General features: G+C 41.0%; 1 long non-coding RNA gene across 1 annotated transcript in view; it reads right to left on the reverse strand.

Moving 5' to 3' along the window:
* LOC307194083 overlaps positions 1-24,876 on the reverse strand; it is a 461,642-nt gene that overhangs the window by 433,975 nt on the left and 2,791 nt on the right. The window contains exon 2 of the long non-coding RNA XR_013830494.1: positions 19,569-19,681. This is a non-coding gene — a long non-coding RNA (uncharacterized lncRNA). The remainder of the gene's footprint in view (positions 1-19,568; positions 19,682-24,876) is intronic.

Here is a 24,876-nt window from a genome sequence, read left to right on the forward strand (position 1 = left end):
TTTAACATGGTGAACGAAGTGTGTGATGACCTGTTTCTTCCAGGCTTTTTGGTCTCATGTCCCGTCACTCCCTACACACAAATCCTATCCTAGACATGTATTCTAACTCTGAGAACCACGTGCACCTTTGCTGGGTCAAATGCTGTAGTGAGCCGCAGAGATACAGGAGTGAACCAGAGGGCATGGCCCAGTCCTCACGGAACTTAGAGTGCCCTTGCAGGAGCCTGAAAAAAGCACGCTCTCCTTGGCCTCTGTACCTCCACACCTGCTTCCTCATCTGCCCTGGGTCATTGGCTGACCCAGGCAATGGCTATGTGTGAGCTTGAGGGAATCACTTCACCCCTCCGGGCCTCAGTCCTTCATCTATAACATGACTAGGTAGCCCGCGTGATCTCTAAAATTTCTCCCAACTCTTGCAAGTTATAAATCTGGAGAATACTTTTAAATTGCCAAAGTAGAGAAGAAAGAGTCCTCAGAAATGTCCCAACAAATAGTGATGTTTAAACTATTGTAAGCAGCACTGTGAACATGTCAAAACTGCCAAGTTTTCTTTTGCCATCACGAAAGGATCCAGATTCCAAGCAAGATATGCCCTCCACTGACTATTAAACTCCGACACCTAATTAAGGTGTAGCTTTATTTAACTAAAGTCCTTTGTAAATTAGAAAGCACTAAAAAACATTTCTGTCATTCCTGTTAACTGTGTGCTGTTTTTCCATGAAGTCATTATATAAGTGCATTCCCTGAATTTCAAGGGAAAGGAAGGTGATCTCACCTCTGAAAAGCTGTTTCTTTTGCATCTAATGGAAAGAAAGTGGGCCTTTGGCATTTTTTTCCAGGACACCCAAAATCCAAATTTATACTGTTGAATTACAAATAAATCTCCTGGAACAGGATCAGACAGTGCCAATGCTATCTTCAGCCCAAAATAAAGCTAGCTTTGATGTATTTTTAACCTAGGTTCATAAATTAACTTTCAGAGAAAAACCTGTATTTTGAGCTGAAACAAAACTGTGAAATTCATATATAATTAACCAAATCATGAACAGTTTTGATTTTGATTCTTTCACTAGACTTTTAAAGGGAAAATATTCTTATCAGAGCACATTTAAAAGTGTATTATTATTGTGGTGGTGTCAATATCCCAGTTTTGATATTGAACAAGGTTTATATGTTACTTAAATAGCTAAGGGAAGTTGGATAAAGGATACATGTGACTCTCTATACTATTTTTGCAACTTTCTGTTTATAATTATTTCAAAATAAAACTCAGGGTCCACCTAATGAATTAATGAATCTAGTCAGGGATCTCCAATGGCTGCTAACATCACAAAAAGACAGATGACTGGATATCATACACGTCCTGGTGGAAGCATAAGTCCATCCATGAATGAGTCTTGCCAAAAGGCAGCTGTGAATGGGATCAAACCTCCATCCAACAACCAATTTATAGGAAAATAAAGAGCAGAGGAATAGGCTGAGATATATCACAGGGGTGCAATCAGCAAGATCCAGACAATGGAAGATCCAGAGAACAAATGATTTCATTTCTTCAACAAATAGGTTGCAAAGAGAGACACAGACAGAGAGAGAGGGATGGGGGGAATCTGTGGATAAAAGGAGGCTTAAAGACACATCAACCAATCGCAATGCGTGGACCTTATCTAGATCCTGATTTGAACAAACTGTAAGACTAAAAATCCTATGGGATTTAAAAGATAATTAGGCTTTAACACTCATGGGATATCTTATGATTTTTTTTAATGTTAACTCTAAAATAAATAAATAATTAAAAGTCCAAATTTTATATGTATAATGCTTTTATTGAAGTATATTAATGGCATCTTCCTAAGTGTTTAAATTAAGTATTTTTGTACAGAGGGCACAGTCCCTGAATTGTGGTCATTAGACACAATAATGAACAGAAGCCCTGGCCTGCAGGGAGCATCTGGTCACCATAAGGAAAAGAAAACAGGAAGGCTGAGAATTAGACGCTGGCTTAAAATTGTCCTCCTCTTCCAGTGAGATTCCACAGCTCCCCAGTTGAAATATTAAACACTTGGCAAAGCTAAATACTAGATCGGTTTCTTTCATCAGCCTGGGTGGTTCCAGGTATGCAGGAGTGAAGAATGTCCAAATAGAAAACACTCTGCTCCATTAGCCTGAGATATGGTTGAGGAGAAACTTCGATTACCACTCCTGTTCGTAAGTGTTTATTATCTGGACAAATTACAACTTCCCCCTAAGTCTCTTGTGGTTTTTCTCAGCAAAAAAGGTGAGTGTTTTTAGGCAAGTGCTGACTAAATTTTAATTTTAGAGGTCTCAGTGTTTTAAGTGTGTTTTCTCCTTTCTTCAGGAATTTTTCAGCAAAACTTCGTTGGCATCTACCTCTTTCAGAAATATTTTTCTGTGTGATATTCACTGTTCTTTGGGAATTTGAGAGTAGAAGTCAAAGTTTACTAAACCTAGTGCTCAGGAAATAGCTGAGATTTTATAAACACATCAAGCCTTCCCAAGGGCAGACTGAATTGGGGTGATTTCCCTAATCCTTCCTTTTAAATTAAGGGGGCTGCTCAGCTGTAATAAAAAGTGGAAGATCCCTTGGGATGGCAGCAAGAGACAGAAAAGGAGGTGGCTCTTATAGTTGGTTTTTTAAATCTCAGAGGAAGAGCTATGTACTTAGATATATGCGGAATTCATGGGTTTGCATCTAAACCCAGATATCAGTCTTTGCCACCCGCCCACCCACTCAAAAGTGACCTCCCTCCAGTATAATTTTCCTTTCATCGGCTCCTGCCTGGAATTCAAGCTGCAGCTGCTCTGTACACCAGGAGCAACTGTAATTCACTGCCAGACACAGCCTGCAGCCCTGGACCTGCTGCTCAACACAGCAGCAGTGGGCTGGGGAGTGGGGCAGCCACATCTCCCTTTGCTGCCCACCCCTTTGTTCCCTCGCATCACCCCTAAACCTCGTTCTACAAGTCTATCACATTCTGCTGAAAGGATTGTTTGCAATAACCCAAACAGTCGGCTATTAAATATTAAATATCCTGTTCTTAAAAGACTATTAGCCACTCCACTTAAATTCATTGATAAAGAAATACGTACTGATCATCTTCAATATGCCAGATACTCTGATAAGCTTGGGGGTTATACTGGTCAGGGTATAAAGCTGCAGATAACAGAAATTATACCAGCTAGTTTAAACAGAGAATAATTTTTACAAGAATTTAGATGCTCCCCTAAAACATCATCGGAAAGACAAGAGAGCAAAGCTGGAGCAAAGCTCCAGGCTAAGCAAGGCAGCCCAGGGAGTGTGTGCTCAGCTGTCTCTCTGAGAAAAACTGACTTCGAGGAGCGTAGTTAGCTGACAGCTGCCACTTGCAGGGTCCACCGCAGTGCACACAGGAGGCCACACATTCTCCAGGCTGCTCCCAGCCCCTGACTGAGCCCAGTGGGGTTCTAGACTAGGTTCCTCCTGCCCAGTCCTGGTTCCTCTAAGGAGCGGTCTTTGCTCAGGGACGCCGCATCCGCCTGGCCGAGGCTTCCTCAGAACTATGCTGCAGTGTAAAGCGCCCCATTCCTTCCCTCTAGATGTCAGAACTTCATCATGGTCTGAAGCTCTCCCTGCCCACTCCGGCTGCCTCACCCTTGGTTCTTCACAAGCACTTCCCCCCCGTAAATCTCTAACACATTTAACTCCATCTTGCCATCTGCTTCCCGGCCTACCTGAACTGACTCTCTGGGCCTCCAGGAACAGCTCCCAGAACGATGCAACAAAAGTGGTCCACCAAAAGGAACGCAGCTGCCACGATCAGGAAGTCAGGGAATTGGGTAGACCTCACCTCAACAGCTGTGTTCAAAGAACCACCTATCTAAGCCACCACATCCTGCTTCTCAACACCCACCAAGTTTGGGAAGAGTCTCCACTACAGCTACCGTGAGGGAAAAAATTCCACCCACAGGACCATGCTGCCAGGAAAAAAATAACAGAAATGGCAGAAGTGTGGCCTCTTCCTTATAGTGTTCATGCTGGGCACCTCAGGTCATGTTCAATGTTCAGTCTCTATTACAGTTGACTAGCAGGCCAGAAGGTATTGCTCACAAGGAATAGTGATCTGGAGAGGATGGCAGAGCTTTGCTCAGAAACCCAAAGTCTGCCCTAGTATTTATGTATATGGGGCCTGCCAAGGACACTTCCAGAACCATTGAATGAGCTGGGCCCTATGTCTGTCTTTTTCTTATTGATTTTAGGAATTCTATAAATATTCTGGAAATTAAGCCTTTAACAGTTATACAGAATTGAAATTATCTTCTCCCAGGCTGTGGCTTATCTTTTCATGTTATTTATGTGCTTTTCGATAAACAGAAGGGTTTTTTTGTTTGTTTTTTGGGTTTTTTTGCGGTACGCGGGCCTCTCACCGTTGTGGCCTCTCCCGTTGCGGAGCACAGGCTCTGGACGTGCAGGCTCAGCAGCCATGGCTCACGGGCCCAGCTGCTCTGTGGCATGTGGGATCTTCCCGGACCAGGGCACGAACCCGTGTCCCCTGCATCAGCAGGCGGACTCTCAACCACTGCGCCAACAGGGAAGCCCAACAGAAGTTATTTTTAAGGGAGTTGAATTTATCAGTCTTTGTAGTATATGCTCTTTGTGTTTTGTTTTAAAATCCTTTCCAAATCTGAGGACATAAAGATATTCTCCAATATTTTCTTCTAAAGTTTTAAACTTTTACCTTCAACATTGAAGTCCTTAATTCTTCTAGAATTGATTTTTTTGTATGATATGAGTAGTGATCCATTTTTTTCCAATAAGGACAGCCAATTTCCAAACACTTTCTATTGAATACTCCATTTTTCACTATGGATCTGAAATATATCATTTCTGTTATATCCTTCCAGTATGGATGGGTCTGTTTCTGGACTCTTCTTTTCTGTTTCATTAACCTATTCCTCTGCACATGCACCAATGCCACATTGTCTAAATACTATACATTGCACAATAAGTTTTTTAGTAGAATCTGCTCCCAGCTCATTGTTCTTCAGGAATATTTTGGCCGTTCCTGACTCTTTGCTTCTCAATTTAAATTTTAGAGTAAGTTTTCAAGGTTCACATAAACTCCTTTTAGGGTTTTTACTGGAATTTTATTGACTCTGTTGATCAATTTGGGGATAAATTACATTTTAATGATATTCCTTCTATTCTTGGCAATAATATGACACTTCATTTTTAAATGTCTTTCAATAAAGTTTTATGATTTTCTCCATAAAAGTCCCACATATCTTTGGTGAGGTTCATATCTAGGTACCTTTTATTTTGTTAGCTAATATAAATGTTAGATGTTAAAACTGTTTTTTAACTGTTTGCTGTTGATGTCTAGAAACACATATGATTTTTATATAATAGTTTCATATCCAGCAACCTTATAAAACTCTCTTATTAACTCTAATAATTTTCCATAGATTCTTGGAGGTTAAAAATTCATATCATTTGAAAATAATTACAATTTTCCTACATCCTTTCAAATTTTGTATTTTCCATTTCTTTTTCTTGGCCTGTTATACTGGATAATATATCTAGTACAAAGGCGAGTAGAAGTGTAATAGCATAATTCTTGTCTTTTAAACAGAATGTTTTTAACCATTCATCATTAAATATTGTGTCAGTTCTTCACTAGATCCACCCCTTCATACTCTGCTTTGTGATGCCAAGGCTGGGAACCTACATATTACATTTCCCAGATACCAGCTTCTTGTGAGATTCTGCCAATGAAAGATACTGATGGGAGATTGGAAGGCAAGAGAAGGGGAGATGGGACTTCCTGTTTTCTAGCTCCTATTGACATTCCTCATACAGAGACAAATAGCTTCATCTACCTAAGACTTTTGACAGCTCAAGCACCAAACCCCAGGGTGCCCCCTCAGTGAGCAAAGCACTAGTTCTGCAGCACCACCTCACAATCACTGCCTGTACGGACCCCCTATGAGCCAGAAGGTGGCTTCACTCAGAGGTATTAAGATATACAAGCTTTATAAAATGGGTTGAGAATATTCCCTCTTTTTCTATTCCTAGAATAGTCTGAATATGATTAGTAATCTTTTACTTGAATGTTCAGTAGAACTTGCCAGTGAAGCCACCTGCCATGGTGTTTTCTTTAAGGGACAATGTTAAACTACTGATTTAATTTCTTAAATCATTAGAAGATCATTTAGGTTTTCTATCTTCTCATGAGACTCTTTTGGGGATTTGTATTTTTCAAGAAATGTGTTTATTTCTGCTAAAAAATTTATAGGTAAAATGTTGTTCACCATATTCTTAAATTTTCTTTTTAATCTCTACGTCATCTGTGGTGATGGTCTCTTTTTTCCTTTCAAATAATTGCTATTTGTGCCTTCTCTCCTGTTTTAACATTCTTCTAAAAGGCTTCTCAATTTTGTTAATCTTTCAAAAGTACAACTTTTGTCTCTTTTGATACTTCCTATGATATCTTTGTTTTCTGTTTCATTAATACATGCTATATGCTATATTTTTATAGCATGTGTGCATTCATTACTATATATTTTCCTCAAAGTATTATTTTGGCTTCATCTTACAAATTATTTGCTTTATATTATTGTTTAGCATTTTTATTTTATTACAATGTCTTCTCTAATCCATAAGCCTTTTAGACGTATTTATTTTTTTAGATTTATTTAGATTTATGTTTTAAATTTTTCTAATATTGTGGGTACAGTATTCTACCTATGTCCATTAGACCAAGATTGCCAATTATGTTACTAAAATCTGCCATATCCTTTTGATTTTTTTTTATCTGCTTAATTTATTGATTACTGGGAGAGATAGGTTAAAATCTCCCACTCAGCTACCAGATATGCCTGGAAGCTCCACCTCTTGTCCCTTTGCATCTCTGTCAATTATTGCTTTATATATTTTAAAGTGTGTTATTAGTGTATACCAGCTTAGAATTTTCATATATCCATGGTGAATTGAACCTTTGTCATTATGTGGCAACACTCTTTTTTTAAAAACTAATACAATTTTTTTTAATATTTATTTTATTTATTTTGTTTTTATTTTATTCTTGGCTGCATTGGGTCTTAGTTGAGGCACACACGATCTTTGTTGTGGCATGTGGGATCTTTCGTTGCAGCATGCAGGCTCTTTGTTGCGGCGCACAGGCTTCTCTCTAGTTGTGGTGTGCAGGCTTCTCTCTAGTTACGGCGAGCAGGCTCAATAGTTGTCGCGCAGGCTTAGTTGCCCCGCGGCCTGTGGGATCTTAGTTCCCCGACCAGGGATCGAACTCGCATCCCCTGCATTGGAAGGCAGATTCTTTACCACTGGACCACCGAAGTCCCTATGTGGCAACATTCTTCATCTCTAATAATACTCTTTCTCTTAAAGTCTTTTTTGTCTTACTTGTTATACTATATCATCTTTTCCTGATTCTGTGAACTTTATTATAGTTATCAGTCTATGTAAGGAATTGAAAATGGTAGCCATGTCCCAGTCTCTTTTTTCAGGAGGCCCAAATGACTCCAGCACCTTTTTTTCCCCTTGCTACAGCATGATAGCTTCCAAATGAATTAGGGGTGGATTTTCCTTGCAGGCACTTTCAAATAATCGCCTTTGCCACAAGAGCAAATGGCAGATTTTCCTCCTCCAAGCTTCCATTCAGTGGCCCTATAGCAATACATTATGCCTACATCCACTATATTATGAATGTAAGCATTGCTCCTTTATCTCTGGTGGCCAAATTATCATTGTCTGAAAGCTGCATTGATGAGGTTCCATCTGCTCTGAATAGCAAGGCCCCAAAAAAGGTCCTATGCTAACAGTAGTTTTTTATCCATTAAAGCATGCAAATAACCTCTTCAAAATGTCTTAAGGTGAAATAGTATGCTTTTATCAACTCATTTATCAAGATTATTATCAACATGAATCTACTAATCTTACTTAAATAAGATAGCTACCATAAGTAATTAAATGAATGTCTTAGAAGATAGCTGACTGATATCTAAATCTTTTTGGTTATCAAAAAGCTTCCTTTTAATCATGTGTCTTTCATGATGACATGCAGTGAGTGTGGGGTATAGCAGAGATGACACAATAAAGTGGGGGAGGGGGAGGGGGGCACTCAATAAGTGAATGTTCACTTCATATATCCTCCCTGTCTAGGGGAAATATCCATCTTGAACGCAGTGATGCAATTGAGCTGATACTGGTGAAATGAAAATCCAGAACTTTTTAATGGACCAGCTGCACCCCTTGCCTGTCTTTACCAAATTAGGTCCAGACTATGCCGAAGCAGAATAGAACTGAGTTAAAAATCCAACAAAGCCTTACCACGTGCATAGGACTGAACTATAAACTGAAACTTGTATCATCAAGTTTTAAGTTTAAAAAAAAACTCTGCTGGTATTCCTCAGCGTTAAGTATACTCCAAACACACCTTTTTGAATTGATAAAGCTAAAAAACTAATAGCTATTACATAGCCTGAAACCTTGGAGACTGTTAAGCTAGGATTCAGAAGATGTTAGAGAGCGGCATCTGCTGCCAAACTGTGATACTGCAGCCCACTGGGTCGTTCAGTGAAATGGACGGTGAGGCCAGTGAAAATCCAGTGTCCCAAAAGCAGTCCTACATTCATATGGAAGGGCAATCCTCCCTCCCACCTCTCGGTCACCCCACAATAACCAAGACCTGCCAATCTGCTTCCTAAACAGCTCTCAGAGTCTTCCATCTTCCACATTTCATCCCCATACTCACTGCCTCAGTACAAGCCACCACCTTTATCACCTGGATTCCAAGAACAGCCTCTTCAGTGATTTCCCAGATTCCAGTCTATTTTCCACTGGAAGTAATCCTTTGTGTGTGGTCTTTTTTATACAGCACCGTTATGATCATGTCACTCCCTGCGTTTCTTATTAAAGAGGTTAAACTTTTACCATAGAATTACCAGATTCTTCTCTTCACCGTTGTCGTCCTCCTTCCCCCTCCAGCATCATCTCTCTACACAGCTTCCCTCCACTCTTTGCTTCAGCCACACTGAATGTCGCTCCATTTTTGACACATTACACACACCCACTGTATCCTGCTTTTACTCCATATCCTGCTATTCCCTTTACCTTAAATCTCTTCATTCCCATCCCACTCACCTAACCCTTACTCACCATTCAGGTTCACCTTAGCTTTCATTCTGCTGGGAAGATTTTTCTGACCTTTCTAGAATGGATTAGGTTCCCTTGCTCTAAATTTGAAACTGTTGTTCCCTTATGAAAGCTGGTAATTGTCTGCCACCCCCTCTAGACTGTAAGCTTTGTGAGGACAAAATACATGACTATTTTGTTCATCCTTGTAACTTCAACACATAGCATAGTGCCTCAGTAGAAACTTAGTAAATATTTGTTAAGGTATTGAATTGAATTGAAATCCAGTATATATTCAATTGAACCATATAAAATTGCTTTTTTGGGCTTTCCTGGTGGCATACTGGTTAAGAATCCACCTGCCAATGCAGGGGACACAGGTTCGAGCCCTGGTCCGGAAAGATCCCACATGCTGCGGAGCAAATAAGCCCGTGCGCCACAACTGCTGAGCTCTAGAGCCTGCTCTGCAACAAGAGAGGCCACCGCAACGAGAAGCCCAGGCGCTGCAACAAGAGTAGCCCCCGCTCGCCGCAACTAGAGAAAGCCCACACGCAGCAACGAAAACCCAACACAGCCAAAAATAAAATAAATAAAATAAAAATAAATTTTTTTTAAAAAATTGCCTTTTTAAGTTCAAAATGGTCAAATATTGGCAATTACGTATGTTTAACCTAATAGATGCTGCCAATTTGGGAGAAGAAAAGAACCTTAACAATTGATATAGTTACTGAAAAAAATCAATAAATGTCTTTTTTTAAATGTAAACTTCTTGATTTTCACTAAAATCTATTATCCTGGGCCATATACACAATTAGAAATCCATGAATTCAGAAAATGACCTTCAAAAGGAAAAACCAACACCTGTGCTAGCCCTTAAAAACACAATGACTACCAAAAGTTAACTTTCTGACCTTCATGAGTATTTTGGCTAAAAATGACTTTCTGACCTCATCATGCTGAAGTGCCGATCATAATCTGGCCTTGCACGCAAGAGAGTTAAATCTAGAATATTTCTCATTCTGCCAAATACTCATTGCAGCTGTTGCTTTATCCATCATTCAACATGTCCCCCAAGTGGACATTGCCACACATCATGTCCAGTCCTAGATGGTTGCCTTCATCTGAACAGGCAAGTCCAAAGAAGCAAGCCTCTGGTTAAATAAATGCATCTGTGTTTCCTCTGGAATTCACTCATACTTTCAGATAAACATGCTCAGTGGGAGAGAACAGGATAGTAGGCTCCAGGATAAAAGGAAATCTGTCAGGCAGATGTTGCTTTTGTGCAGTTGACTATTCCTTAAAAGCTTCATGTAAGACTAACAGAAGGCAGGGGGCCAGGATAATTTTTTTAGCCTGTTTAGTGCTTACTCTACTTTTAAATGCAGAGAACCTAGTTCAATTTCCAGGTGCAATGGATTCCTCACAAACATTCAGTGATTTGGATACTTTTAATGCATTATAGTCCATATTTTAAATTCCATACAAAATAATTTATTCTTGCTAAAACACACTGACTTTCTACTTCTGTACATTACTGTTATGGCTGAAAATGGCCTTTCTTACTTAACCTCTGTTCCCTGTGTCTTACTGGCCCCAAAATAATTATAGTTTATGCTAAAACTTCTCCCACTTTCTTCCCAAGGGAGGGATATAGAGAAAAAAGAAAGAAGAGCAAGACCAAGGATCAGGAGTCTCCAGTAATTAGAGGCTAGTTAGAGATGGAAAAGCTAGGAAAGGAGATGGAAAAGTAACAGCCAATGTAAATCATTAAATTGTCCTAATTAATAACATAAAAACGAAACCATCTAAATGTCTCAAAAGGGCATTTGTTAAATAAAGTATAGAACACCTTTGTAACTGAATACCATAAAGACATTAAAATGATTATGAAGAACTGTGTTTATTGATTTTGGAGGATGGTTATAAGCTATTAAGTGAAAAAGTGAGTCTCAAAATAGCATATATAGTTTGATTCCATTTTTTAAATTAAAAAGTCTGGAACGATACATGCCAAAATATTAGTGTTAGTGAGATTTTTGCAAATGTTTCTATTTTCGGTTTTCCTATAAAGAACATGTATTGTTATATAATAACAAATTTCTTTTATTTATTTGATTGGCAAAGGGATAGAAAAGGTGGTCCATGCCTGCAAAGCTGGGGGCTTATCCATAGCAATGCCCTTAAGTTTCAGCCCATGGAAGTTCAGCCTTGATTGGTCTTACCCTGCCTCACTGAGTCTTATGTTTTGCAGGTTGCAATAGAGGTAACTGAAGTCAGGAAAACTGGTAAAAATTTAAAATGCAACTATGTCATCTAAGAGGATAATATTTTATGCCAGCATTTTTCAAATATTTTTAGCCACAGAAACTTTTATTTAAATTAAATATTTTAGGAAATCCAAAACAGACTAAAATAGAACTACTGCAATTGAGGGGAGTAAGGAGAAAGTGGACCCCAACCAGTTCAAGTTACCAAGAAGTTCCCAAGGGAAGAACAATAATATCACAATAATAAGAGAGAGGAGGTATCATGTAAGGGACAGAGCATATATCCTGGAGCATATTGCCTGAGTTCAAATTCTGGGTCCACCACTAACCAGCTATGTAATTTATTAAGCACTTACTATCTGCCAACAATGTGCTAAGTGCCTTGCATGTATTGTCTCAGTTAATCATCAGAGGACACAGAGAGGTTGAATATCTTATTCTAGATCCCACAGAAGAGCGGGGATCTGAACACCAGCATCTGATTTCAGAGCCCATGTTCTTTTTTCTCTCTTTTTCTTTTTTTATTGGAGTATAGCTGATTTACAAATGTTGGGTTAGTTCCTGGTGTACAGCAAAGTAATCACTTCACATATATATACAGTAAGTCCCCTACATATGAATGAGTTGCATTCCGAGAGCGCATTCATAAGTCCAATTTGTTTGTAAGTCCAACAAAATTAGCCAAGGTACCCAACTAACACAATCGGCTATATAGTGCTGTACTATAATAGGTTTATAACACTTTTCACACAAATAATACATAAAAAACAAACACAAAAGATAGAGAAAACATTTTTAATTTTACAGTACCTTGAAAAGTACAGTAGTACCAGCCACATCATTGCTGCTTTTACGCTTGCTTCCGGACATCCTGGGATTGAAATGAAGATACTGTACTACAGTACTCTATACACTACTGTACAGTAAAGTACACAAAAGCTTTCAGAGGATGCACGCACGTGACAATGTACGCCAGACACGTGAACTATCGTGATTGGACATGCAAATGCACATTCGCGTCTTTGAAAGTTCACAACTTGAAGGTTTGTACGTAAGGAACTTACTGTATATTCTTTTCTACATTCTCTTCCATTATGGTTTATTACAAGATATTGAATATAGTTCCCTGTGCTATATAGCAGTACCTTGTTTTTTATCCATTTTATATGTAGTAGTTTGTATCTGCTAATCCCAAACTCATAATTTATCCTTCCCCACCCCCTTTCCCCTTTGGTAACCATAAATTTGTTTTCTATGTCTGTGAGTCTGTTTCTGTTTTGTAAATAAATTCATTTGCATCATATTTTAGATTACATATATAAGTGATATCATATGGTATTGGTCTTTCTCGGTCTGACTTACTTCACTTAGTATGATAATCTCTAGGTCCATCCATGTTGCTGCAAATGGCATTATTTCATTCTTTTTTATGCAGAGCCCATGTTCTTAACCCCTACAACGAACTGCAATTGTTTTAAAGCCATTAAGTTATCATCATTTGTATTAGTCAGGGTTCTCCAGAGAAAAAGAACCAATAGCACAGAAAGAGATTTTAAAGAACTAGTTCATGTCATTGTGGAGGCTGCCAGGTCCAAAATCTGCAGGGTGGACAGGTAGCCTGGAGACCCAGGAAGAGTCAATATTGCAGTTCAAGGCCATCAGGCTAGAGATCCAGGGATGTTGCAGTTCACATCCAAAGGTCACCTGCTGACAGAGGGAGGTCAGTCTTTTGCCAAGCCTTCAACTGATTGGATGAGGCCCACCCACACTATGAAGAGCAATCTGCTTTACTCAAAGTCTACCGATCTAAATATTAACCTCATCCAAAAGCACTCGGACAGAAACATCCAGAATAATGTTTGACCACAGATCTGTGCACCATGGTCCAACCAAGCTGACATATAAAATTAACCATCACAGCATCCATCCATCAAAACATTGGCCAAAAAGGCCCAAGGAAGGTTGTATTAATGGAGGGACTAGAAAGCATTTGGATACAGGGTAGTCCAGTGAAATAGCCTAGGAGAGGTACCATGGAGAGGGCCAAGGACCCACTAAACATATTCAGTACCTAGTGAAAGAAAGCTAAAACAGGGAACAAGCAGATTCATTTGGCCCACACTTTCTCCCAGGCTTATCCTACTAAATCTAATTTCTGAGTGCCTTCCTATGTGTAGATCAAGAGTCTTACAGCCACCAGCTGAAGAACCATTTGGTCAGGAACTCCTCAGGTTGGGAAGAGACACCCTTGGCTCAATGGGCCATGCTGAGCTTGGGGCTGCCGAACTACTATGAAGTGTTATTTGATTTCCCCTCAGCTGTGGGAGGGTGTGACCTTGGGCACTGGAATAAACACCTCCCCTTTGTGACCATCAATCCAAGAGTATAGGGAGAGTTGTATGGAAACAGCCCCTTATCTGGAGTTGTTTACCTTAACTCCTCAACACTGTGAGAACAACAACCTCCTCCTGTCCCTTTTTCCCACATGGAGTCAGGGGATCACACAAGAGACTCACCTGTCATTGTGTGGCCACAACCTGAGGAAGTTCTATTCACTGTCTGAGAAAACTGCCCTGAATTTAGACTCCAATCAAAGCCAATTGGAATTGGCTTCAAAGTCAAATGTGTCCTTGTGGGTAGAAATATGGAGCCAAGTTGTCAGTGTCCTATCTTCTTTTCTAACCAAAGAGAGGTGGGAAAAGCTGGGCCTGGCTGGGTACAGTAATCTGGAGACTTATGTGAGCTAGTAGACAGTAGAGGGTAGGGTTAAGCACAGAGTCCATGGACCCTGATGTGAGTTCAAACCCTGGCTAGGCAACTAGCTGTATGACCTTGGTTAAGTTACCTAGCTTCCTTGTGCTCCATCTGTAAAATGGGGATGGCACCAGCAAGAACAGTGCAGACCTATGGGCCCCTCCAGCCAGCTGAAGTACACAGCATGACTTCCCACCAAGTCAAGGTCATAGGGGAAAACAGAGGAATCCCAGGTACCAAAAAGCATCAGGAAGAAAGGGTCCAGGTAAGGAGGCACCACAGGGATAATCAAGGGGAAGGTTACATCTCAGGAACTTCAGATTGTGCCTAAGAGCTTGGATCATGGTAACAGGACAGCCACAACCATGTCCAAATCTGCTAGCTTTTCTGTAGTTATACTGAGCAGTCATTCTACATAACTGGAACGGACCTGGAGGGTGAGCAGGACAAAAACGAGTTGCCTCCTCACAGCAATTTCATCTGTAGTAGGGCTCCAAGTTGACTTACATCACCCTCATAAATCCCAAGAAAATGAAGCTTCATTATTGTCTTATTAATTAATCTCTCTTACAAGTTCCCATCTCCCCTTGCAAGCAGGAAGAGGGAACTAGACATTTTAGTTCAAGCTTATAATCTCAGTCCAATCCCAAAAACTGAACAAAATCCTTACATAACTTGATGTCTTTTGGATAAATGTTCAGTCTTTCAGATGTCCTTGCTTCTTCTCTTCCCCAAGATGACATTCAAGAAAAGGAAGGAGTCCTTGATTCCAGATGGTGTCCCCTGCTGCAAAATGCCTAGCCTGGGCTTGTTCCTGGACTGATAACATTTATGGAGCAGCCGGCTTCTGGAGGGGTGCAAGTTTCTCCTGCAAAAGCCCCTACCAGTGCTGAGCTGGGCTGGCCTCTTGCAGCCCCATGATGGCCTGGTGATTCTTCCTGGCTGACTCACTTGAGCTCTGCCACATCCTTCCTCTGGCTGCCGGTCTATGTGGCCCAAGGGGGTCACCTTCATCTTGCCATGCCAGATGCCAAGGCAGGCCCTGTGGCTCTCATTCAGTCCCCTTTCCCATCCTCCCTGGGGTGTGGGGAAACACCGGCCCCCACCCTTGAAGGTCTTACCCAACACACCCATCTCCCACCTGCCTCCTTTCTTTCCCCCACAATCCCCCAAGCCAGAAGAGGTGAATTTTCATTTATCTCCCTTTCCTTGCTTGCTGGGACTTGCCATCGTTACTTTCTTCTTCCATATTCCAGGCTCATGGCTAAGGCTTACTGAAGAGTAGAATTCAGGAGAAAAAGATCATTCTTACCAATAACAAGAGCTAAATTTAAACCTTTATCATAAAGATGAACCTCATTACTCTGACAAGAAAAGATCTCTACCAAATTCTCAGAGAGCTCCCTTAAAACCAAGCAAGGAATGATTTGAGGGTATCCTTGTGTAAAGTTAACACAGATGGCATTTGAATTTGTACATAATTAGGATGCATAAATATATCTATAGCAACAAGGTGTGCAAAACTTGTGATTCCCCAGACTCAGACCACAAGAGAACAGGATGTGACTATTATGCTAATGAGCTCATTAATATCATGAATACAATTAACAAATGAAGTTGATTATCACTGGCAAGCATTCAATACAAAGAGATAAGTTGCTGTGTTTTAACCACACAAGTTAACTATTTTGCTGTGTTTGTCCGGAAGCACTCTTTTCATCTTTGCTCATTTATTACCACCAAATGGATAAATGCCTGGGAATGTCGGCTCAGCTCATTACTTATACATATTACTTTGATTATAATTTGACCTCATGCACATTTCAGTTAGAAGAACCCTACAAAATATCACTTCTATTTATAACACAGCCTCATCTGCCAAGTCTACAGAGAAATAACATCCTAATTGGAAAGAATAAAAGGTTACCTTTGCATGTAAACTGCACATTCATTTAGTCATCGATTTTATTTCTTTCTAATTATCAGTGGTTGTGCATCTCCTAGTAACTGGGATAGAGTTGTTTTTCCTCCTAATAACTCCTGAAAAATGGAAACCCTAATGATCAGATCAGTAGATTGGAAGCTGTAGTTTTAACATGAGGTTTATTGGGGCTGTCAAAAATTAAGAAATATTTAGGATTCAAACTTTAACTTCCGTAAGTTCTGAGGCCAAAGACCTATTTTTACATGACTCCTTCACTATCTGTGTCATAAGATGTACATCTTCTCTGCAGTTTAGAGTAAAATAATCCTGTTGCCAATACACCCAAAATTAAATATACATCTTGTCTCCAGCAGTTTTTCTTGCTACCCATCCATAAGAAGTGAAGTCATGGTTCCCAGCTGTGGATTTTAAACTCTGAAGAAAAGGATAAAGCTCATCTTCACTGGGAACTGTCCTGGTCACCAAACCTCAACACCGTCGGCTCACACAGTCACTAGCTCTCTCCCCCGCCCATCTCGTCTTGCCTCCCATTCACTGAATCACCCCTTGTATTACTGTGCTCGAGCTGCCACAGACCGGGTGGCTTAAATGACAGACATTTATTTTCTCACAGTTCTGGAGGCTGGAAGTCCAAGACAAAGGTGCCATCATGTCTGGGTTCTGGCAAGAGATCTCTCCTCTAAGGTGGCAGATGGCTGCCTTCTTGCCACATCCTCACATGGTGAAGAGAGACGTCTGATGTCTCTTCCCCTTCTTATAAGGGCACTAGTTCTATCAGATCAGGGCCCCACCCTTATGACCTCATTTAACCTTAATCACCTCTTTAAAGGCCCTGTGTCCAATACAGTCACATGGGGGTTGGGACTTCAACATATGAATGAGAGGGGGACACAATTCAGTCCATACCACCCCTGACCTGGCACATTGATGTTCTTAATCACCAATACACTGTGTGGGGAGATTGGCTGGTGGGTAGCATGGCTCACCCAATTCACCAGCTGTATCATTTTTGCCATTTGGCTCCTGAAATATCTTCTCCATATGGCCCCTTGCAGAGTCTGAGACAGAAGTTCCTCAGGGAGGTTGTAAGGGTTGATGGAGTATGCAAGCAATTGTTTAGCCAAAAGAGTTAGCTGTGATTATCTGAGCACAGAATGGCTCTGACTGTGGAAGGATGGACACAGGGTTAACCTTAAGAGTGGACTGTCACCTGCATCATAAGAGCTGAGAGGCACTGGAAACGTCCATTAAAAATACCTCTCTCGGGGCTTCCCTGGTGGCGCAGCGGTTAAGAATCCATCTGCCAAGGCAGGGGACACAGGTTCGAGCCCTGGTCTGGAAAGATCCCACATGCCATGGAGCAACTAAGCCCGTGCACCACAACTACTGAGCCTGTGCTCTAGAGTCCGTGAGCCACAACTACTGAGCCCTTGTGCCACAACTACTGAAGCCTGCGTGCCTAGAGCCCATGCTCTGCAACGAGAAGCCACCACAATGAGAAGTCCGCGCACCGCAATGAAGAATAGTCCCAGCTCATTGCAACTAGAGAAAGCCTGTGTGCAGCAACGAAGACCCAACGCAGTCAAAAATAAATAAAATAAAAATTTAAAAAAAAAAAAAAACACCTCTCTCATTGGCCTAATGCTGGGACTAAAACTTCACCATTAGAGTTGTATTCCATTGGCTTAAGGAATAAAAGGCCAATGTGGCAGTCAGCTAATAGAACACGGAAGAAGAAGAGACCATTTCTTAATTGTAGGGCTCTTTTGTTTGTTTGTTTCTTTTTTGGATTGTAGGAGCATCAAAGGAAGGAAGAGCATTTTGCTCACCTTTGAACCCTCACTTCACCTACCATGGTGGCTTGCACAAAAATGGGTGCTCAGTAAGTATGTCTTGAGTGACTGCATATTACCCAAAGGATTTGGATTTCTTTTACTTCCACACACCAAGTGCTGAGCAGAACCTATTCTATTTATTGTTATCTACATCACCGAATATATTTGCCCATTTCATTTTCACTTCCTGAGCCAGACTGAGTGTGGATGCCATATAAGGCCAAGCAATAAAACAACCTAAACAGTCACATATTAATATTCACTTCTTCCTAGACTTCGCCCCACTTTATGAATATGTTAAATAGAACACGTTAGTCTCTATTTAGTGTGGATATATAACTGGAAATTATTGTGGGCCACACACAAATCACAATTGACGTGCCATTCACATTGCAAACAAATATACTCTTTAGTGTTCCAACCACTGATTCATTTATTGTATTTTCTGGTTGTTTTTATATCAGAGAGCTAAATCTTCTTCCTTCTTCAGTTTGCGGTATTGGAAATATTTCTCTTTTGAAATTCATCTCTTAACTACAGAAGTTGGCACTAAAAGAATGAACAAGTTAACAGGGTCAGAACAAGGTCTTGCCACAAACGCACAGACCTGTTGTCCCTGATGGAGTGATGACGCAGCAGGGGAAATGTGCCGAACCATACCCAAGAAAAGGCAATGCCCGGTGACTTGGACCTCATACAGGCCTGACCAGTGGGCTCTTCTCTAACTGCTGACATATCAGCTTTTTGACCTAGTCAAGACACATCTGGTTGGAAGGAAGGAACAGAATCCCCCTCAAATTATCTCAAGAAAAGGGGCTCTGTTCAAAAGGTACATCCCTTGGGGAATCCATGGAAAAGCAGGGCAAAGATAAAAACAGACCTCGGAGGACAAAACCAGAGCTTATCTGGGACCCTCTGCAGCACGAGTTCCCTGTATTTACACCAGCAGCACAGTAAAGATGTCTGGGCTCTTAATTCCCTCTGTCTCTATGCCTTAGTCCCTTGCTATGCTAAGTGTGGCCCTGGGACCTACATCATTGCATCACCTGAACTTGTCAGAATGCAGACTCTCAGGCCCCACTCCAGCCCTACTGAAGCAGGATCTGCATCTTAGCAAGAGCCTCAGATGAGGGGAGAGAGAGAGAGAGGAGAAATAGAGCTAGAAAGGGTGAGAATATAATAGGCTGGCTGCTTGGCAGTGGACTGGCCATCCCTGAGACAAGAGGCCACACGTGATAGAATTCTCTTTGGAGTGGATGAACCGAAGGCCATGGGCAAGAAGAAAAGTGAGGTATCTCGGGAAAACTGGTTCCACTACATATTTGAAATGTATTTCTGAGGTCAGTTGAGCCTGAGTACATTTTGAGTGTTTTGCTCAAAATGAAAGAGTACATTTTGAGTGTTTTTGCTCAAAAATGAAAGAGTCTACACTGTGGGCTGATTTGTTACAACCTTTATGGCCATCTCCTGAAATTAGGTATCCTTGTTTCTCAGGTGACTAGAAACATCAAGTGTCATTAGCAGAGTGAATGTTTGGCCCATTGTGAGCAGTTGTCACACCTGAAAAATACATTCAATGCACATATAACTAAAGAGAAAAGGGAGCTCTTTATAATTCTTACCAGTTCAGTGATCCAGTAATGAGCTCTCATAACCTCTCTTCTTCTCTAAAATCTGAATCCCTCCAAAGCAATATCTTCACTGATGCTTTCATGTTGGGTGGTGGTTTCCATACCTGCAGGTATAGAAGAGAGCAGCTGTATATCATTTTCTCCTTAGGGTTTAAACCTAACTTGAGAAGGCAAGCCTGTGGGTAGCTAATTAATAGAGTTGTTTTTTTTTACAATTGCATGTATATGGAATTTTTCTGGTTAAATTTCCAAGCCAATTAAAAAAAGAGACCAAAAATTAATAAGCATTTTTTTCCTGCCTTGTGGAGTTGAAAACTGGCTGGGGAAGCCCCCAGGCAAGCTCCTGAGTTGGGAGACATGCCAGAAAAGAGAGGAAGGCTGTGAGCACATCAGAAAGAGGATAAGCATGGTTTCCCTCTCTCTCTCTCTTTCCCTTTCTCCCCTCATAAAACACCAGTCTTTCTGTGCTCTAGTTTTCAGCACACACAAATTTGTTTCTTATCTACTAACAGCCAGAAATACAGAAACCCCTCCAGGATCACAGACTCAGGATTTCTACTTTAGCTCATTTACTATATCCTGTCAATCAACACACATTCAATGGGCCCTGCTCCCTGGGGACAGCCAGCCTGAGCCTTGCCCTGTGCTCCTGGGGCTCACTTTTGTTAAGAATGTTCAGATGCAACCATGAGATAAAGAGAGATTAGGACCTAACAGAGGCTCTCTCTCTGTGATGTCATTTTTTTTTTTTTTTTTTTTGGCTGCTTTGGGTCTTTGTTGCTGCACACGGGCTTTCTCTAGTTGCGGTGAGCGGGGGCTACTCTTCATTGCGGTGCACAGGCTTCTCATTGCGGTGGCTTCTCTTGTTGCAGAGCACGGGCTCTAGGCACACGGGCTTCGGTAGTTGTGGCACACAGGCTCAGTAGTTGTGGCACACGAGCTTAGCTGCTCCACAGCATGTGGGATCTTCCCAGACCGGGGCTCAAACCCATATCCCCTGCATTGGCAGGCAGATTCTTTTTTTTTTTTGCAGTACGTGGGCCTCTCACTGTTGTGGCCTCTCCCGTTGCGGAGCACAGGCTCCGGACGCGCAGGCTCAGCGGCCATGGCTCACGGGCCCAGCCACTCCGCGGCATGTGGGATCTTCCCGGACCGGGGCACGAACCCGTGTCCCCTGCATCGGCAGGCGGACTCTCAACCACTGCGCCACCAGGGAAGCCCGTCAGGCAGATTCTTAACCACTGCGCCACAAGGGAAGTCCCTGTGATGTCATTTTTTTTTTTAATTTTTGAATTTTATTTTATTTATTTTTTTATACAGCAGGTTCTTATTAGTCATCCATTTTATACACATCAGTGTATACATGTCAATGCCAATCTCCCAATTCACCTGTGATGTCATTTTATAAATACATAAATATAAAGAAACAGAGGGAAGGAGAGCTTCGAAGAAAAATTTATTAAAATGATGCCCAGGGTTTCCCTGGTGGCGCAGTGGTTGAGAGTCCGCCTGCCAATGCAGGGGACACGGGTTCGTGCCCCGGTCCGGGAAGATCCCACATGCCGCGGAGCGGCTGGGCCCGTGAGCCATGGCCGCTGAGCCTGCGCGTCCGTAGCCTGTGCTCCGCAACGGGAGAGACCACAACAGTGAGAGGCCCGCATATCGCAAAAAAAAAAAAAAAAAAAAGATGCCCAGAACAGCATCTGCAGGTTGATGCTTTTTCAAACCATGTGGTTCTAGTGGGTGCTCCTAACATGTGCCAAGAGGAGGGCACCTGATCCAAGATGGGCCAATCAGAAAGTCTCAATCCTGTTACTGGGATTGGTCCAGGAATAGACATCTGACCCAAGTCAAGCCAATCAGATTTCTATGCTGGGGTTTCTCAGACTTGAGCTGAGGGAAGAGTCTTTCCTCTTGGGTCTTGGAACTGTAAACGTGCAAGGCTGGAGCTATAGCAACAACAGCCCCAGCCGCATGAAAGCCAGGCTGAGCAAACAAGCTGATGCTCAAAGAAGCCAAGACAAGCAACGAAGAGCAGGAACCCTCACAGTGCTCAAGTCCTTGATGCCAATTTTCCCCAGTGCCAACTCTGGCCCTGCCCTTGTCTGCTTTCCCTAGTTCAAGTTCAGTTTCTTTCATTTGCCACCAGGAAAGTACTAGCTAGTACATCCAGCCCCTCCACTACTACTATAGATGCCCTCAGTGAACCCCCCTTTTTATTTCTATTTTAACATCTTTATTGGAGTAAAATTGCTTTACAATGGTGTGTTAGTTTCTGCTTTATAACAAAGTTAATCAGCTATACGTATACATATATCCCCATATCTCCTCCCTCTTGCATCCCCCTCCCACCCTCCCTATCCCACCCCTCTAGGTGGTCAAAAAGCACCGAGCTGATCTCCCTGTGCTATGCGGCTGCTTCCCACTAGCTATCTACCTTACGTTTGGTAGTGTATATATGTCCATGCCACTGACTCACTTCGTCCCAGCTTACCCATCCCCCTCCCCGTGTCCTCAAGTCCATTCTCTATGTCTGTGCCTTTATTCCTGTCCTGTCCCTAGGTTCTTCAAAACCTTTTTTTTTTTAGATTACATATATATGTGTTAGCATATGGTATTTGTTTTTCTCTTTCTGACTTACTTCACTCTGTAGGACAGACTCTAGGTCCATCCACCTCACTACAAATAACTCAATTTCATTTCTTTTTATGGCTGAGTAATATTTCATTGTATATATGTGCCACATCTTCTTTATCCATTCATCTGTTGATGGACACTTAGGTTGCTTCCATGTCCTGGCTATTGTAAATAGAGCTGCAATGAACATTGTGGTACATGACTCTTTTTGAATTATGGTTTTCTCAGGGTATATGCCCAGTAGTAGGATTGCTGGGTCATATGGTAGTACTATTTTTAGTTTTTTAAGGAACTTCCATAGTGGCTGTATCAATTTACATTCCCACCGACAGTGCAAGAGGGTTCCCTTTCTCCACATCCTCTCCAGCATTTATTGTTTGTAGATGTTTTGCTGATGGCCATTCTGACTGGTGTGAGGTGATACCTCATTGTAGTTTTGATTTGCATTTCTCTAATGATTAGTGATGTTGAGCATCCTTTCATGTTTTTGTTGGCAATCTGTATACCTTCTTTGGAGAAATGTCTATTTAGGTCTTCTGCCCATTTTTGGATTAGAACCCCCCCTTTTAAAAATAGAACTGCTACCTTATAAGCAAGCAGAATTGTAGAGTATAAAAAGCCGTATCGTAAAGCAATTAGAAGATTTGAATGGATAAGAAAAAAAGAAGAAAAAGACAACTGTCTTAGCATTTTATGTCAAGATCAAATTGCCATTTTTACACAAATCTTCATTATTAACGGAATATAATACTGCTGGATTTTTCTATTTATATGTTATTGCACACACCACACTCACACTCACATCTACAGAGAGCATTCAGTAGGTCCTTGCCAGTGCAGAGGGTGGAGGACCGAATTGGCCATCAGAGATCATGTGACTTTGGTGGCCAGTCACTTCACTCTGGGACTTTGTTTTCTCATCTTAAAAAGGACTTTAGGGGCTTCCCTGGTGGCGCAGTGTTTGAGAGTCTGCCTGCTGATGCAGAGGACACGGGTTCGTGCCCCGGTCCGGGAAAATCCCACATGCCATGGAGTGGCTGGGCCCATGAGCCATGGCTGCTGAGCCTGCACGTCCGGAGCCTGTGCTCCACAATGGGAGAGGCCACAATGGTGAGAGGCCCTCATACAGCCAAAAAAAAAGGACTTTAAAAAAGAAGGAAAAAATTAAAACACTGTTAGAACCAATAACTCAGCAAAGTAACAGAATACAAAGTCAATGCACAAAAATTAGTTGCATTTCTATACAGTAACAATGACCAATCTGAAAAGGAAATTATAAAAATAATTTCTTTTACATTATCAAAAAATAAAATAATTAAGAATTAACCAAGTAGGTGAAAGATTTGTACAATGAAAACTACAAAACATTGCTGAAAGAAATTAATGAGGACATAAATAAATGGAAACAAACACATCCTATGGATGTGAAAACTTCATGTATTGGAAAACTCAATATTGTTAAAATGTCAATATTACCCAAAGGATTCCACAGACTCAATGTAATCCCTATCAAAATCCTAAAGATATATTTTGCAGAAATAGAAAAATCCATCCTAAAATTTATATGGAATCTCAAGGGATCCTAAAGAGCCAAAACAATCTTAAAAAACAAGAACAAAGGTGGAGGGCTCTCACTTCCTGATTTCAGAACTTAATACAAAGCTACAATAACCAAAACAGTGTGGTAGTGGCATGAAGACAGACATATAGACCAATGGAATAGAATAAAGAGCCCAGAAATAAACCCTCACATATTTGCTCAAAAGATTTTTGACAAGGGTGCCAAGAGCATTCAATGGAGAAGGATAGCCTTTTCAACGAATGGTGCTGGGGAAAATTGATATCCACATGCAAAAGAATGAAGTTCGACCCTTACCAAACACCATATATAAAAATTAACTCAAAATGTATTTGTAGTGAGGTGGATGGACCTAGGGTCTCTCATACAGAGTGAAGTAAGTCAGAAAGAGAAAAACAAATACCATATGCTAACACATATATATGGAATCTTAAAAAAAAAAAAAAAAAGGTTCTGATGAACCTAGGGGCAGGACAGGAATAAAGACACAGACATAGAGAATGGACTTGAGGACACAGGGAGGGGGAAGGGTATGCTGGGATGATGTGAGACAGTGGCATGGACATATATACACTACCAAATGTAAAATAGATAGCTAGTTGGAAGCAGATGCATAGCACAGCGAGATCAGCTTGGTGCTTTGTGACCACCTAGAGAGGTGGGATAGGGAGCTGAAAGAGGGAGGGGATATGGGGATATATGTGTACATATAGCTGATTCACTTTGTTATACAGCAGAAACTAACACAACATTGTAAAGCAATTATAATCCAATAAAGATGTTAAAAAAAATTCATAGTGATCATCCAAAGGTTATGAAAACCTAAAAAGAAAAAAAATAGCTCAAAATGGATCCATGGCCTTAATGTAAGACTTAAAACTCTTAGAAGAAAACATAGAGCAGAAGCTTTGTGACATTGGACTCAGCAATGATTTCTTGCATATGACATCAAAAGCACAAGCAACAAAAGAAAAAAGTAAACAAATTCGATTTCATAAAAATTTTTAAATTTTGTGCTCCAAAAGACAATATTCACAAAGTAAAAAAGCAATCCATAGAATGAGAGAAAGTATTTGTAAATCA

This window comes from Stenella coeruleoalba, assembly GCF_951394435.1.
Source record: "Stenella coeruleoalba genome assembly, chromosome: 11".
NCBI lineage: Eukaryota > Metazoa > Chordata > Mammalia > Artiodactyla > Delphinidae > Stenella > Stenella coeruleoalba.